This window comes from Balearica regulorum, chromosome 5 (assembly GCF_011004875.1).
Source record: "Balearica regulorum gibbericeps isolate bBalReg1 chromosome 5, bBalReg1.pri, whole genome shotgun sequence".
NCBI classification, from domain to species: Eukaryota; Metazoa; Chordata; class Aves; order Gruiformes; family Gruidae; genus Balearica; species Balearica regulorum.
Genome location: NC_046188.1, coordinates 52,461,249 through 52,478,361, shown reverse-complemented (window position 1 = coordinate 52,478,361; position 17,113 = coordinate 52,461,249).

Genomic DNA, 17,113 nt, shown 5'->3' with positions numbered 1-17,113 from the left:
ACCATTTTTCTCAGATTTTGATGTGCAGAGGGTAGGAATAGGCTCTTTCACCTGTAATGACTTTGTTATATCTTGGCACTAGGAGCAAATTAAAGTATCTTTCAGGCTGTCTGAATCTGAGCAAAGGAACTAGTCCTCTCTTGTGGCAGTCGTGGAAGCAGTGTTTCACCTTCTGCTTTGACTGTATTGAGTAATGCTCAGATGAAGCCAAACATCAGCTCTGCCATATCCTTCCATACATGGAGGCATATGCAATGCCTTATGTCTATTCTTTCTGGTTCACAGATCAGTATCACAGCAGCCTTGAGTTTGGTACAGTGGTTCTGTGACATTTCAAACAATAATTTCCAAGTGACATTTAAAGATTCAAGCCACAAACTTGGACAACTCAAGGACTTTCTGGGCACATTTTATACACTTGGGAGATAAATTAACTTATTTTCTGCTCCCTTTCAAGTTGATAAGGAGTTTTTCCATTGTATTCAGTTTGAACACAACCACGTCAATTGTGAGGGAACCTTCTGAGACTCCTGTATATAATATAATGTATCGATGGATTAACATCAGACACACCTTAATTGTGAAGGCTAAGATGGTCTCAACCACAGAGCACACTGTACATACACCCTCGACCATCCAGTGGGTTTTCCCATTTTGTGCTACTTTGCTCCTAAGTGAAGCAACATCCTGTATATATCAAGATCAAAGACAAGTAAGACTTTGGGAAAGAATTTCCAGTTTGACCACTTATGAAAGAACTGAATGAGCTCATTCTGTACATCGGAGACATTAGCTGTACCTAGGAAGACATCTGAGTCTAGAATTATCTGCTAGGATATTTGTGGATCAAAACCATATAAAAGTTCTGAATGGAGCAAAACGTTTGCTATGTTATATTTTGAAATCAAGGAGAGGAGAAAGAACAGAACGTCAGGAAACTCTCACAGTTGTTCTTTTAGGCGTACCTGCTAATTAGTCACCGTTCTAGCTAATATTTGCTCATAAAGAGAAAGGAATGTAAGTATTTTTATGCATGTAATTTAGTCAGTTCTACACCAAAACTTATTTAAAAAATCATTTTCCTCAGACCTTTTTTATTCAATGGTCTTTGAACGTTAACGTGGGAAAGTTGTTCCTGTGGGCTTTACAGGCAGGAAGATTATCTGAACTGATTTAGTGAAGAACACCTTGGGAAAAGAACTGCCTTCAGATGTTTTTTTCTGTGGTCCAGAGACCCAGATAATGAAAGTGATGACAAAGATATATGCAAATTAATATTTTTCTTAAATTATACTAATTTGCTATTATGTAAAATGTAATAATTTGCACTTGTATTTTAGTGATTAACCTTAGATATCCTCTATTCTTCACAGTTGGGTAAGAATTTAATATATGTAGAACATTATTCACCTCCCAGTGAAATCAATGAAGAAACTTCTATGAAAGCTCATACAAATTTTCTTAATCCTTTAATAATATATACTTTGATAATTAATCCATCCTTTCACATGCTGGCTTACTAAGAGGGCAAAATGCTTCCTATCCCAAGGCAATGAATGTATAATGCAGAATTGTGGAAGCTGAATGACTGCGTATCTACTGACATGAATTACTTATCTTGAACCATCAGTTATACATTAGCTAGAACATGACCCAATCTAGTTTTCATGTGTTCCTGAATCTTATCTTATAGCACTGCTACATGTGATTATACAACATTTTCCATGCTAAGACCCTCTTTCCAATTGCTATGACTTTGTCAAGTTTTTAATCATTTAGTTGACATTTTACAGACTTTTGATCTACTTGTGCCAAGTATTTTTGGAAGGAGGTTAAAATATCTCAGTCAGAATGATCCAGCTGTTCAGAATGTGGCAAGAGAATAAATTGCTTGATATATTATTTAACAAATCAATGTGTTGCAACATAAGGGAATTTGCGAGGATCTTGCTTCTGTTTAAAAAGCATGTCTTGACAACTACACTTGAAAAGCAAAACACTATTAGAATTTACTGGAATTCAAGTTGTTCATACAACTGCTGATGCCATCCTAGGGTGTTACATTTAGCTGAGAGACCCTGGTATTACTGTTGTGTGGTAAAGCATTTAACAGATGGCAAATCAAACTCTTAGCCTTTCTGTAACTGAACAGAAAAGTAAACTAGATACTGGGAAACAAAATCAAACCTTTCTGATAAATACGTGTTTTCTTTGCTAATATGTTGGAGGGTTTTTTTCCAACACTAACATAGGACAAGAACAGTAGGTAAGTTGGCGTTGGTTTTACCCAGATGAGAACTACTTCCACTCTGTTTGTCTAGTTTAAGAATGACCACAGTAGATGAGACGAAATGTCTATCCAACCCAATACCCTATCTGTGGCAGTGGCCAACATAGCATGTCAAAGAAACAGTTGAGCAAGCACAAAGTGATAACTCTGAAGAGTACCCTCCTATACTCCACAAATATGTGGCTCAGAGAATCCTGATGTGATGCCTTTGGGTTCACTATCTCTATGGCTTTGCTGTTGTTATTGTTGTTTTTGTTGTTGTTATTAAGTTAAAAGGGCATAATGGATCATGGTTGCAGTCAGTATGGAGAAGAAGCAAACTTAAAATAGAAGTTAAAAGGCCTTGAAGACTGACCAGTATCATTCTCTTCATGACTTTCTGTTGCAGCTCAGCTGTTGCCAGCAGGTGAGCTTCCTCTTCATTGCCCCTTTTCTTTTTGCCCTTTGCTGTTGCTGCTACTGGACTACAAGTGTGACAGCTTCCTCTTAGAGAAGCCAAAGGGAGATGGAAAGTAGAGCACTGACTGGGAGAGAGGGGAGAGGAAGAAAGTGGGACTTGGGGATCATAAAGAGAAAATATCTTAAAGAAAGTGGGGATCATAAAGAAAGAATGAATGAGGAGACAGAATGCAGAGAGGTGTCAGAGGGAAGTGGGTACGTATGGATGACTGAGGAAGCTGAGAATGTGTGAGGTAGTAAGTGAAAAAATGAATGGGAAAATATAACTATTTGTACCTCCAGATCCTGGAGGTAAGCTGAATTAAACACAACTAAAGATACTGGCTAGCCTTTGTGACTGAAAGAGTTAACTTGGTATAAAGAATTCTTTTCTGTACTGTTCTGGGCAAGCCATGGAAAGGACGTCATGCTTCTGAATTTTATTTGCCTTGGAGGTGGTGCGCGGACATCCTTGTATCTCAGTCTCCTTTAAATGACATTGCTTGCTGGAGTTTAAGAAAAGTTTCTGTACCTAGTCAGCTTTGATCCCTCCCCTTTGTCTGATGACTACTGTTCTCTCATAGTGTTCATCACTATGAATACTGTTCTAAAACTAGCAGAGCAAGGGCCACACTATTGCAGAAATAACTAGCAAAATCCCAGTTTCAAGCAGTTGTCTGTTTCCTTTAAGCTTCAGAAATAGCATAGGTAACCTTAGATGCCTATTGCTGTTCTCTCTCTCCTCATTTCCGTGTCTTTATACTACCTTTTATCTCTAAGAATTCTCACATTTCATGTTTGTACAGCACAGTAGAGAGTAATTCTATGCCTCTCTACTACAAGCACCACGATGGCTTAATAAATATCTAGATAATAATAGGACAATGCAGAGAGATGTAACCAAAATGAAACTCTAAGCTAGTTTGGCAAAGCATGTATGTGCATATTGCAAAGAATTGATTCAGACGATAGTATATTATAGTGCCTAGCACAGGAAAATCCTGGTCCATGTGAGTGGGGTTCTTAGCTGTTAGGGTAACATTAATGCCAAAGCAAGCGTTTGGTATATTCTGAAATGCATATGCTCTTAAACTACCTTTCTGAATAAGTATATGGAATGGAACTGGGCATTGAGTGGAATCTGACTTTACAGACATAAATAATCCCAGTTGTGCCAACACAGCTATTCATGAGTTTAGAGTTTCATAAATTCTCAAGAATGTTGCTGAATTGACAGCTAAGAACCAGTACCCTACAACCTCAAAATGGAAATGTTCTTAATGAAATGCAATCAGAAAACTGGAAAAAAACAACAGACGGGGGAGGGGGAGGGGGGGAAATCAGAGGGAGAGACAGTAGACAGACATTTCCTTGCTACTCATTCCCTCCTATAAAGGAATGTTACTCCTGCTGCTGCATGAATTTTACAGAAATATTTCAACCAAAACTCTCAGTCCTTGTTCTGTGTTCCTGTAGCCTTCACATAGATTCCAAACAGTGTGTCTTGATTACTTATATCGATCTTTTCATCAGAGAGTACATTTTTAATGAGGATTTACTTTATCTACCAGCAATTATTTTACAAGGCTCTGATCTGTCAGCATGTGTATTGTGTTGGGGTAGAGCCAAGACCACACCTCAAGGACATTATTAGGCATAATGTTGAAGGTAATACAACTCATCCACAATGGCAGTCTCTGTCTGACTGTTTGCTCTGTATGGATTCAGTTTGTGTGACGCCTGTTAAATATCTAAGCCTTTGTCAAAATGAATAAGAGATTTATTATCAGGGATAAAATGACAACTACTCTCAACCTTTGTAGAACTCAAGCGCAAAGCAGTTTTTCCAGTTAGAAGGAGGACTTTGTCCACTACCAGCAACTAATGGTGTCACACGCATGGGTAGAAGTGGAGGACCTTGAAACAACCTACCACGAAACCAGATTCAGTAAAACAAGCAATCATCACCACCCCAAACACACCAATGTTAATACCAGAGGGACCAATCTTTTCTGCTGGGAACAATCCCTCAAGACCTAGGAGCTTTGCTGGGATATGCTTACAGGTAAAATACTGACTGCTTGTTTGGCATTTGTCTACATGGTTGTTGCATATGTATGTATCTTACATGCAGTGTGGCGACATGTAAATATAACACTACAGTATGCTCTATTTGAAGTTAAAAAACAATGTTGCATCAGTACAGCTAGTGGGAGTGAGTCCTACAAGTCCTTTCTACATCTAGAAACATATATATATTACAGTAATACTATTACATTCTAATTATTTAGAATGTCTACAGTGGAATAGAAGTACATGGAGAAAGCAAGCCTTTAAACATATTGTTAAAAAAATGCAGGATTTTTCTTCAAGTGTCAATGATGCAAATGTTTTCCTGAAGCTGATTGTGGGCCAAATTCTGTCCTGACTGTGCAAATCTAGTCCTCCTGGATTTGGCTGAATGGGCTAGGAGAGTACGATTTGGCTGGATTTTACCACTTCCTTAGGTTGACTTATCCAAGAAATAACTCTCTGATGGCAAAATATTTAGTAACCTTTGTTTGAAGCTGACTGAAGGGCTTCTGTGCCAAAAAGCTTGCCTAATTTTTCTAATTATGCCAGCTCAGCCAATACAAAATTATCTCTACCTACAAACCTTATATTACCTATCACCTTCATTTGAGAGAGGAGGCAGCTGGATAGACTTTGGAGAAATAATGGTACAAGTAGGTCCGGACTGATTACTGAAAATAAGAGGAATGAATTTGATTGAAATAGCAAACAACAATAGACAACAAATCAGGACTTTCCCTGTAGATCCTTTCCCCTTTGGGATCCTTGTGCACTAACCACAGAAAGTATCTTAACGTGAGAGTTCATATATATATACATATGTGTGTGTGTGTGTGTGTATATATATCTCTCTCTCTCAACGCAGATTGCCTAAGACAGCTGAAATATCTGAGTCACATCCAAGATGACACACAGCTTTTTGGGAGAAAGGAATGAAATAACCTCAAGCAAAACACTCAGTTTGCTATTGTATTGCACAAAAGCTTAAATTCGACAAGATAGACCAATGATCTTCTATGCAACTGCTCAGAGGTGAATAAATCAAATGCACAGCTGTGAAACTTCCTGTGTGATTCTGAAAGTAGGTAGCTGTATTTCTTGAAGACTAATAACATAGTTTCTTCAGAAAAGGGAAAGCTTATGTATCTATCTCATTTAAAGTATAAATGTACATTATTATTTAGAAAAATAATATGCTTAAAATCAGTATTTTGAAACTTTAAGAAAATACATACATCAGTAAACAGAATGAAAGTCAGTAGCCTATATCATGAAACAGAAGAAATGCAATATAATCATCAGTACAAATATGCATTAAGTTGCATGATACAATGGATATTAAGAATGAAACAAAGAATAAATAACAAGACAGATATAGCCTTAAGAAATATAAGGAAAGATAGAATTGCTTTTTTAGTAAGGTGGCAAACAGGCTGCCCTTGCATACATTTTGCTGTTTCTTTGTAAGCAACCTGTTTGATCTTGATCTACTTCTGCCATCAAGATACCTGAGTTCACTGGTATGACACATCAGATTCTCAGCAGTGCCAGAAAACAGTTTGGCACACCTTACGGAGAGGAATATGTACAGCTTTGAGTCTTTCCTATGTTGTCCCGACTCAGTCCATTGCCTGAAGGCCCTGTGAACAGAGCAGAAATGTGCACCAGGCAGAGATAGCGAAGTATCTGCTAAGGCACACAGATGGCTGTAAAATGCAGTACCTATGCAACTTTGTTGTGCCAGACAACCAGGATCAACCACCAAAACTTGCTGATAAAAACAAAGAGTTTGGGAAAAGGACATACTTTTAAAAAAACAGCTGGAGACATTTTTCTCTCTCTTATCTTTTAACCTGTAAAGAAGCTAAAACCGTATCAAATCCCAGTGACGTTAGAAAGTGGACTTCATGGAGAATGGTGGGGTAGCTTGCTTTGTTCACCTGCCATGATGCATGCTTTGCCACAGAGGATATAGGAGGGAGCCATGGCATTGCCATGCCCTGGCTGCAGGGACTGAGGGAGGCTGGCCCTGGGGCTGCAGCAGGGCCAGGGCAGCCCTACTGGGGCCTGGGGTGTATTGGGGGGCAGTTTGCCACCAGTGCTTTTCCACCCTTTACACATAATCATGTGTAACATGAGTATGAGTTAACAGGTTACCTTGCTGAGGCAGATTAGCTTGTGCTCCACCAAGACATTTTGGAGTAGAAAGTCTGATTTTTGTTTGTGGTGCCTGCTTGCACAAGGGGATGGGGTTGTTCTGCCCCAAATTCCTGTCAGAAGAAAAAAAAAAGGGAAAAAAAAAAAAAGAAAGAAAAAAGAAGGAAAAAAGTAAAGGGGGAAAAAAAAGTCCCAGGCCTTTCAGGAAAACTTGTCAAGTCCTCTCAGAACAGGTTTTCCGAAGAGGTTAGAGTACCATGCTGCAGGTACATACCTTGCTGCCTTTCTCCTGAAGAAGTTGTGATGATGGTGAATTGCCATCCCTGGAGCTGCAGGCACCCTGCGTGTGTGGTACGGGGTGCTGCCTGGGTGGTGCCAGTCACCCCTCTGTCCAGGGGCCTGTGCTGAAGAAACTATGCCCGGCAGCCCCTGCGAAGGGCTGCACTTTCTCTGGAAGGCAACACCTTGCGTTCAGACAGATATCATCAGCCCCAGTGGCTTTACCCAGCCTCGATGACAGCCAGGGAGCGTGGCATACCTAAGGAGGCCACCTTAGCTGCCAGCTACCCAGGAGCAAGGTGTTTCCTGCTGCTGCCAGCCGACATTCTGCAGTGGCCCTGTAAGTTTAAGATGGCGTACCTGAAGGCCACCTGGGGAAGGGGGTCCTCTCTCTGTTGTATTTCTCAATATTTCTCAGGAGGACACTCCTGGATCTCAGTGAATTTTGGGTTAGGCCCTGGGAAGGACACAACCTCCTTCTGCCCAGCTCTTCACAGCTCCTGTACTGCCACCTTTTTGCAGCATTACCTTCAATGTTTTGTGACAGCCATGGTGGTGTTTTGAGTTGGAAAAGCTCTCTGAAGGCAGTCAGTGGTTGTTTCTCTCCTCCCTTCAGAAATGCTCTTACATCATGGATGACCAGGTTGTGGCACATTCAGATAAATTTGTTTCATCCTGTACTGTTTACTCTGAGCCCTTGTAAAAGGAGTTTTCAGAGTATGTGGGGCACAGTGTGGTTTGATTTTTTTTATTATTTAATGGCATTTGTGACTAAATTATGTATGAGAAATTATTTGTAATGCATTGCATTAATTCTATCTTTGATATAAGCTTTTAAAAAACACAGTTTCCAGGATTGAAGGAATTTGCTACCAGGAGGCTTTATTATGGGCAGTTTCCGAATGCCTAGTTTGGCCATGTCGCCAGATCAGATTAATCTCAAATCACTTAAAGGGAATTGACAACTTGAAAAAATAAACCTGCCTTTAGAAAGATGGCCCCTTTTTTATCATTGCTACCATAATTGCAAGAAAGATCATAATCCTCATGCTCTGCTTTGTGTTTGATTCCCAGCATACAAAGGCCTGATGCTCCTGTCACATGTGCAAGACAAATCATGGAATAACATCAGTGTGACCATACCACAATGAGTGAACCAAGGTAGGAGAAAGTCTCTGTCTCTTTCTGGTAACTTTTGTCTATTTATTTATTTCTAACCCTTGTGTGTTCCTCACAGGTGCTTCCTCAATTGGGTAAAAGTGAGGTGTGCTTGCTGAGTGTGTTGGTTTTGCGTGGCAAGGTTTTGGTAGCGGGGTGGGGGGGCTACAGGGGTGGCTTCTGTGAGAAGCTGCTAGAAGCTTCCCCTGTGTCTGATAGAGCCAATGCCAGCCGGCTCCAAGACGGACCCGCCGCTGGCCAAGGCCAAGCCAATCAGCACCTCTGTGATAACATATTTAAGAAAGAGAAAAACAGAGAGCGCTTTTGCAGCCAGAGAGAGGAGTGAGAAGATGTAAGAACATCTGCAGACACCAAGGTCAGTGCAGAAGGAGGGGGAGGAGGTGCTCCAGGCGCCGGAGCAAGATTCCCCTGCAGCCCGTGGTGAAGACCATGGTGAAGCAGGCTGTCCCCCTGCAGCCCCTGGAGGGAGGATGAGGGGGTGTAGCGATTCCACCTGCAGCCCGTGGAAGACCCCACGCCGGAGCAGGTGGAGACACCTGAAGGAGGCTGTGGCCCTGTGGGAAGCCCGCGCTGGAGCAAGCTCCTGGCAGGACCTGTGGATCCGTGGAGAGAGGAGCCCACGCCAGAGCAGGTTTGCTGGCAGGACTTGTGACCCCGTGGGGGACCCACGCTGGAGCAGTTTGCTCCTGAAGGTCTGCACCCCGTGGAGGAGACTCACGTTGGAGAAGTTCATGAAGGACTGTCTCCCGTGAGAGGGACCCCACGCTGGAGCGGGGGAATGATGAGTCCTCCCCCTGAGGATGAAGAAGCGGCAGAAACACCGTGTGATGAACTGACCATAACCCCCACTCCCCATCCCCCTGTGCCACTGAGGGGGGCGGAGGTTGAAGCCGGGAGTGAAGTTGAGCCCGGGAAGATGGGAGGGGTGGGGGGAGGTGTTTTTAAGATTTGGTTTTATTTCTCATTCCTCTACTCTGTTTTGCTTAGTAATAAATAAGATGAATTCCCTCTCTAAGTTCAGTCTGTTTTGCTTGTGATGATAATTAGAGAATGATCTCTCCTTGTCCTTATCTCGACCCGTAAGTTTTTTTTTCCATTGTACCTTTCCTCCCCTGTATAATGAAAGAGGGGAGTGATAGAGCGGCTCTGGTGGGCACCTGGCCCTCAGCCAGGGTCAACCCACCACACTGAGGCATTTGAGATGTTTGGTAATTCTTTCAGTTGGGGTGGATGAACTGTAGAAAAGAGTCTCCAAGCCATTTTTATAGTTTCCTGAAAGTCTCAGAGATTAGTCATAGCGCATATTTGTATTTTCCTGTAAGGTAAATTGAGATCCTGCTAATATCATGTCCACTGTAGTTACATCAGTGTAATGCTGACAGGTTTCTCTTGGGGCACAGGCTAGCTTTGATGGCCTTGTGGCTTAGGATTGCTGTTTCGTGTGAATTTCTGCTTTGGAAGCATAAAAATGGCTCCTTTCATACTGAGACAGAAGAGCTCATGAGTTTTGTGAGGTTCGCAGGAGTTGAGCAGACTTGAGCTATTCTTCACCCTGTCCCTGTGGTGTACTCCGAGCCTGGAGAGCTGAGAAGGGGCGGATTAGAGTAGATCATGTAGTCTTTTCATCAACTGAAGTCTTCCTTGTGCCAAATAAGTGGCTGATGATTTAAATCAATTTTATAGTGTAGTTGTGTCACAGGAGAACTTTTAAGAGTTTAAGTATAAGCAAAGGTTTGACCCAGATTTTTTTGCACAAATAAAACTGGGCATTTAACATATAAAGGCTATCTGTAAGATCAAGTATTCCCATGAGATGCACATTTTTATTGTGTTCCCTCTGCTACTTGGGTTTTTTGGTGATCCCACAGAAGTCTCCTCTCTTTTCCAGGGTGTGAATCAGCAGTGACTGTGCTGATTTTACACAGATACAACTGAGACCTTGGTCACCCACTGCTATGGAAGGGCTTCCTTTCATGGATGAGTTCTTGCATTGGTGAAAAGGCACATATGAACCTGGTCTGATGGCTGACTGAAGTTCATACGCTTTTTGGTGACAGTCTCCCTTTTCCCTCAAGGCCACTGTTCCTCTCGCAAAGATAGTGACATAGAGGAATTATTCAGGAAAGAATTTAAGACCAGCTCTAATAAATCAGTGATAAGCTGACATGGTAAGGGGCTATTCTTTGTTTATGTAAAAAGCCAGATTTTGTGAATTTTCTGCTAAATGTTTGTATTCTGCTGGAAAGCTTGCTTCAGAGGTGCCTTTTCTTCAGGACCTCCAGCTTGCTAGGTTGAAACAAAATTGCAGGCTACTCTTTTTTCTGGTTTTCTCTGCACTAACAGGCTGTGTCTGTGAAGCCTCTGGTGCTAACCATTTCAGACTGAAGATAAATGGGAGGTAAGACTGTTGATGAGTTTGTTCTATACATACCTTTGCTGGTCTTTACACATAAACACACACATGTATATATAAATATAGACTCTATAACCATGTAATATACATTTATGGTGACTAACAAACTTTTTTTTGCTTTTATAAAAGCTCAGAGTATATTGAAAATCTGAGAGTGGTTTAGGTTGAAAAATTACTTCTGATGGAATCTCAACTGAGATTAGACTGTTGAAATACTGGACATGAAAATCCTGTCTAGGATTACTGAGGGTTGTATTATATTGATCCCATAGCTTCCTTGCTAAAGGTAAAGGTTTTTTACATGTCCCTGTTAGATCAAGTGTATTGTGATAACTTATCTATTATGAATGCTATGCAACTGCACCTTGCCATGAGGTATGTGATTCAGTATTGTTTTGCTTTATCTTCAATCAACACAAATATAGCACAATTATAATGCTCATTTCCTGTAAAATAGCAGATATCTGAATAATGGACCTGAATTTCCATTAAAATTAGGTCATAAAGCATGAAAGCATTAATAGCAGAGCAAGTGATAGAACTGAGTCACGTAGAATAATTTCATTCTCCAGAATACAGAGCAACCACCAACTAATGTGAAGAGGAAAGTTCTGCTGTGGCATGAGGCCATTCCATGATGGTGTTTATTATGCTTTTTCCGCAGATTCTATGTAACTTACTGTCATATTTTGTCTGCCGGTTCTTATATTGTGCCTGTATTGCAGTTGGCAGTCATGTGCCTCAGGAGGTGTGACATTGAGCAATGTGATAAAGCTCACTTTTGGCCTCAAACCTCTCCAGAGATCAGCTAAAGTGGAATGAGAGGTTTGACGGGCTCCTTGCTGAATGAGGGAACAGCTGCAGAGTCCACATCTGATATTTACCAAAACTTAGGCCAGTTCCAAATTTGCCTTGGAATCAGGCTCCCCTCAAATATTTCTGGCATTTATTTTTCTGAAGTCAGGGTAAACCAGTAACAGCCATGGGGATATACTTGCAGTTAGACTGGTGCAAGTGCAGAAGCAATGGTTTAGTTTCAGAATTGGTTACTAGACTCATACAGTTGTCTACAGCATTTTGTGAGACTTAGTGACTGAGATGTCTATATTTGCTCGTGTTTAATGGCTCCATTTTTTGACTGCCTGGACAGCCTCTGCTTTCTTAAAACAGAGGGAGCCAAAGTGGGATTTTATTTGCAAGCATGCATCTCCTGTAACAGCAGGAGAGGAGTTAGCAGACAGAGTAAGTTTCTGTCTATTTAAAAGATTCCAAGTATATGAATAATTGTTAGTAACAAAAATTATTGTAACAGTGCAAACTGCTGGTTCCTTATAACCAAACTGTAGTTATAAATAAGAGTTATAATGAATGCCTAAAGAAATCTGAGACTCAAGAAGGACGATAATTTTTGAAAATGTAAGGAGCAAAAGAAAATGTGACAGTCATGAGCACTGCATCAGTTGCAAAAATGTACTTTCCGTGCATTTATAATTGTTTTATTATTACATTGATAATGTTCAAATTGAACTAGTCTCCTGTTTGATTATAAAACTCTGTTTTAATTTGGCTGCTTGCAAGAGAGCTGCTCTTTTTTGCAATGAAGAGGAAAAAAGCTCCCTTCTTTGAGTTAGGTTTTGCTGTTATCAAGTGTGGTTTCCATTTTGAGTTGTCTTTTGTCAACCCTGCTCCTGGGTTGTGCCACAAACAATCCTAAGCCTTTCCATAGCTGTTTTCAGAACATGATGTGGCTTAAAAGCTGTCTGTTATGCTTTAACAGTCACATGAATTACTTGAAGTGGACTCTTAGACAGTAAATCTGAATAGACATACAATTCCAGGCTATATTTTATATGTTACTCATAATTACAAAGCATAGTTGAAAAGTGATATTAGTGATTTGTTATTTAGACTGCAGAGTTTTAAAATGCTGTGTGAAAAGGGGGAAAAAATAAGCTAGTCATGCAGTAGTTAGGCTACTTTACAGGAGTCCTGAGTGGGGAGCAAGTGTACAAATGCCCAAGGAAGGAATTCTGACAGCCAATATTGAAATTAGACCCAAACCTTTGAATGTTTTTTTTTTTTTTTTTACAGCTGGAATAAATTCTGACCTAAGTGAATGATTTCTCTGCTACCATTTATTTGTGTTCCAAAGATGATCATATAAGAAAAGAAAAAAATAATTAAGTGATGTATAAACAAGTCTTGGTATGTTATGTGGAATGGATACCTGTAGATTCAAGAGTAAGTTAAGAGCAAAGTTTGTCTTAATGATTTGAAAGTAAGGCAATAGTTATTATGTGGCTTACTTCAAAGTGCCTTGAAAGAAACCTTTTTGACAGAAAACTTTTTCATATAGGCTTGTAAACTGTAAGCCTAGAGCCCTCTAGTGTTAGCGTTGGTGGAATATATGTTAATTATCTACACTAGTATTAATTCAGTGTGACCCGCACAATATTCTGACCTGTGTCAATAAAGAACTATCAAGCCAATCACTTTATTCCACCTGTTTATTGACTTTATTATTTATCTACTGTTTAAAAAAAATTGGTGATTTATTTTTGAGATATATAACTGATCTCATTCATCCCAGTTTTTAGAAAGGTTTACTTTGGAGCTATTGCCCAGTCTGTGTCAGCAATAACTCATAGCAAAAATAAGTCCTATGTAAAGGAAAATTTAGGAAGCCTGTAAGGCTGGTCTACTACATCCACTGCTCTCTCAGCTTGGTTTCATCAAAGTTCATTCTTCCTTAATCTGGGTGATTCTTAGTGTTAATACTGTTGTTATGGCATATAGCAATCATATTAGTGATGACATGCAGTATTATCTAGTAATTAACATCATACAATTTAAATCATTGGCTGTTGTCACCGAAAATCAAATCCCCTTGAGGTACACATCAGACTTCCCCATCCTTCCTCATTACCCACCAACTGCACCTAGGTCCTTGAGCAAAAGTAATCCTATGGATGGGTTTGCGTTTGTTTGAGTCAGGAGTAACCCAGAATGTCTTCCCTAACATATTCTTTATGTGCACTATGGGGAATTGATCTCCTTCTACAGAATGTAAAAGTTTTGACTTGGCAGGGCCAGCTCAATTGGTAGATCCCCTAGTGTTAACTGACCAGGTAGCCTTTGCTAAATGTGTCTCCCAGTGTTTGAGGGCCTCACCACCCGTTGCTCTCAGTGTAGTCTTTAAGAATCCATTGTATCATTTGATTTTCCCAGAGGCTGGTGCATGGTGGGGGATGCGATACACCCACTCAATGCCATGCTCTTTGGCCCAGATGTCTATGAGGTTATTTTGGCATTGAGTCTCGTTGTCTGACTCAATTTGTCTTCTCATTCTCCTCCCCATCCTGCCAGGGGTGAGGGGGTGTGAGCAAGTTGAGGGGGGTGAGCGAGTGGCTGTGTGGTGCTCAGCTGCCAGCTGGGGCTGAACCATGACAATGCCTTTGTAAAAAGTCCCTCTCCAGATTTTCTGTAGGCACTCTTTAGGTATTGGAAGGCTGCAATAAGGCCTCCCTGGAGCCTTCTCTTCTCCAGGCTGAACAAGCCCAACTCTCTCAGCCTGTCTTCATAGGAGGGGTGCTGCACCCCTCTGATCATCTTCATGGCCCTCCTCTGGACTCGCTCCAACAGGTCCATGTCCTTCTTATGCTGGGGGCCCCAGAGCTGGATGCAGTACTCCAGGTGGGATCTCACGAGATCAGAGCAGAAGGGAGGAATCATCTCCCTCGACCTGCTGGTCATGCCTCTTTTGATGCAGCCCAGGATGTGGTTGGCTTTCTGGGCTGCATAGATGCATTGCCAGCTCATGTTGAGCTTTTCATCAACCAACATCCTCAAGTCTTTCTCCTCCGGGCTGCTGTCAATCCATTCTCTGCCTAGCCTGTAGTTGTGCTTAGGGTTGCCCTGACCCATGTGTAGGACCTTGCACTTGTCCTTGTTGACCTTCATGCGGTTTGCACGGCTCCACCTCTCAAGCCTGTCAAGGTCCCTCTGGACAGCATCCCTTCCCTCCACCATGGGGTGCTTTTGCCACTCATTCCCAGTTAGGTTTACTTCAGCCTCCAGTACAGTCAGCTGTTGGAATCCCCCTGTCACTCCAGGAACAGATGGGTTTTGCCCCTTCATAGCTTGATGGCATTGGGGTACACTGTGCACCAGTGTCCACTAGAGCCTTATATTCTTGTGGATCTGATGTGCCAGGCCATTAAATTCACACAGTCCAGTAAAACCAGTTCCTTTCCTCCACCTGGCTGGAGGCAGGGCCCCTCTAATCCTGGTCATAGTCTTTGTTACTCAATCCTTGTAAAAATGGATTAGAAGTCCCTTCAGGAGGATCAGAAGTAAGATCAACTCTTCTAATCTGTCTGAGGAACTGCTCGCTGGAAACTAGAGTGGCATTTTTCCTAGAAGAATCCCCTTTTGTGATTGTTTTTCCTTGCAACTCATGTACTTGTGCTTCTAGGGTCGAGGTATGTTTTCCATCCCACTTCCTCATGTCCTCTCTGTGGTCACACAGGTAAAACCATAGATTGCCTCTATATCCCCTCTCTCAAGTAGAGGAACACTTACTCCTAATAGCTGAAATACTAGTCCATATAGGACCTATCCTCTTTGAGTTGCTGGACCTCCTGGGACGGTTACTCCACAGCCAAGACAAGGGAGGAAGAGAAACTGTCTTCATATTGCTGGAGTCAGTCAGCCACTTCATCCACTGGTGGTGCCTCTTTGCCTTCCCAGTCCATTACTGCCGATGAGTTGGCATATGACAATGGTGCATTTTGTACAAACTTCCACCACATGGGTTGTATGCATTGGACTTCATCTGGATTTGTGGGTAATTACACGTTGTCTGGGTCATAATAAACCATCTCCCAGATGGCTAATTCCCTCAGCTACTGGATACCTCTGTCCATGGTGGTCCATTTGCCTGGATGACATACAACATCTTCCTTGAAGGGATACCTTTCTTTCATGCCTGACAGAAGTTGCCTTCAGAGGCTGAGGGCTTGTGCCTTTTTTCCAATCACTTTGTCAATGCCCCCTTCTTAGACAGGGATCTCAGATGCTTGGCTTCCCTACCCTCTAATTCCAAGCTACTGGCCCCATTATCCCAGCATCAGAGCAGCCAGGTGACAATGTGTGCACCTGGACAAAAGCTGAAAGCTTTTCGCATATCTCACAGCTCACTTGGGGACAGGGATCAGGTGATTACCTCTGGTTCTGCCTCTTCCTCCTGTTCTCATGATGACCCTGGTTCACCTTCATCCCTCACTAAGTGAGCTGATTTTTTTGTGTATTTCTTCTTCTGTATAGGGGTGACTGATACCAGCATGGGTTGGTTCTTTGGTTCAGGTGCAGTGCCTGTTGCTGGGGTTGGAGTGGCTGTGGTGCCCCTGTCATAGGGGTTGGAGTAGCCGCAATGCCTGTCATTTGGTTGTCAGATCCAGAGACCTTCTTTTCCCCTTGAGGGTACTGAATAGTGTTGAGCAGGGCTTGGTAGGCATCGGCCAGGCCCCAGCATGTTGCAGTGTCTTGTGTCTCTCTGGAATTGCCAGGGTGACAGCATACTATTTCCAAATATTTTAATAATTTTTCAGGATTCTGCAATTGTTCAAGGGTGAAGTTCCAAAACACTGGAGGTGCCCACTGTTCTAGGTACTTGTCTATACTATCCTACACACCCTGACACTCATAACTATCCAAACTTGGGGCAGATCGCTGGGTGGTATTCTTACATAGTTGTTTAACCCTCAACAAGACCTGAACCACATTTAGGTCACCTAGCCATAGAAGCATGCTGGTCTGAACATCCCAAAGGTATTCAAAATTCTCAAGAACTGTTGTAACTAGACTGAAGGAGAAAGGGGAGGTGAAGGTGAAAGTATTTCCCCCTGTCTCCTCCCTAGATCAGTTCTCTGGAGAAGAGATAGAGTGTGATTATTAATAATTCCTAGGAGGTAGTGCCGGAGGTACGGAAATGACATCAATGCTGAATATATATTTCAAATCATTGTCATGGCCAATAATATTATCTTATCATAAACATGTAGTACACAGTGCAGCAAAAGGAAGAACCTCATTCCAGAGGTGATAAACAGCACTGTAGGGAATAGATAATGCAAGTAAGGAATTAATTTACACAACCATGCAAACAAATAATAAACCATTGTGACCAGTGACTGTTAAACTAATATAATGAATGATTACAACAAATTTGTTTTAACATGCTCTGGTCAGATTTGTCATTATCTCAACCCTCTGACCCTCATGTT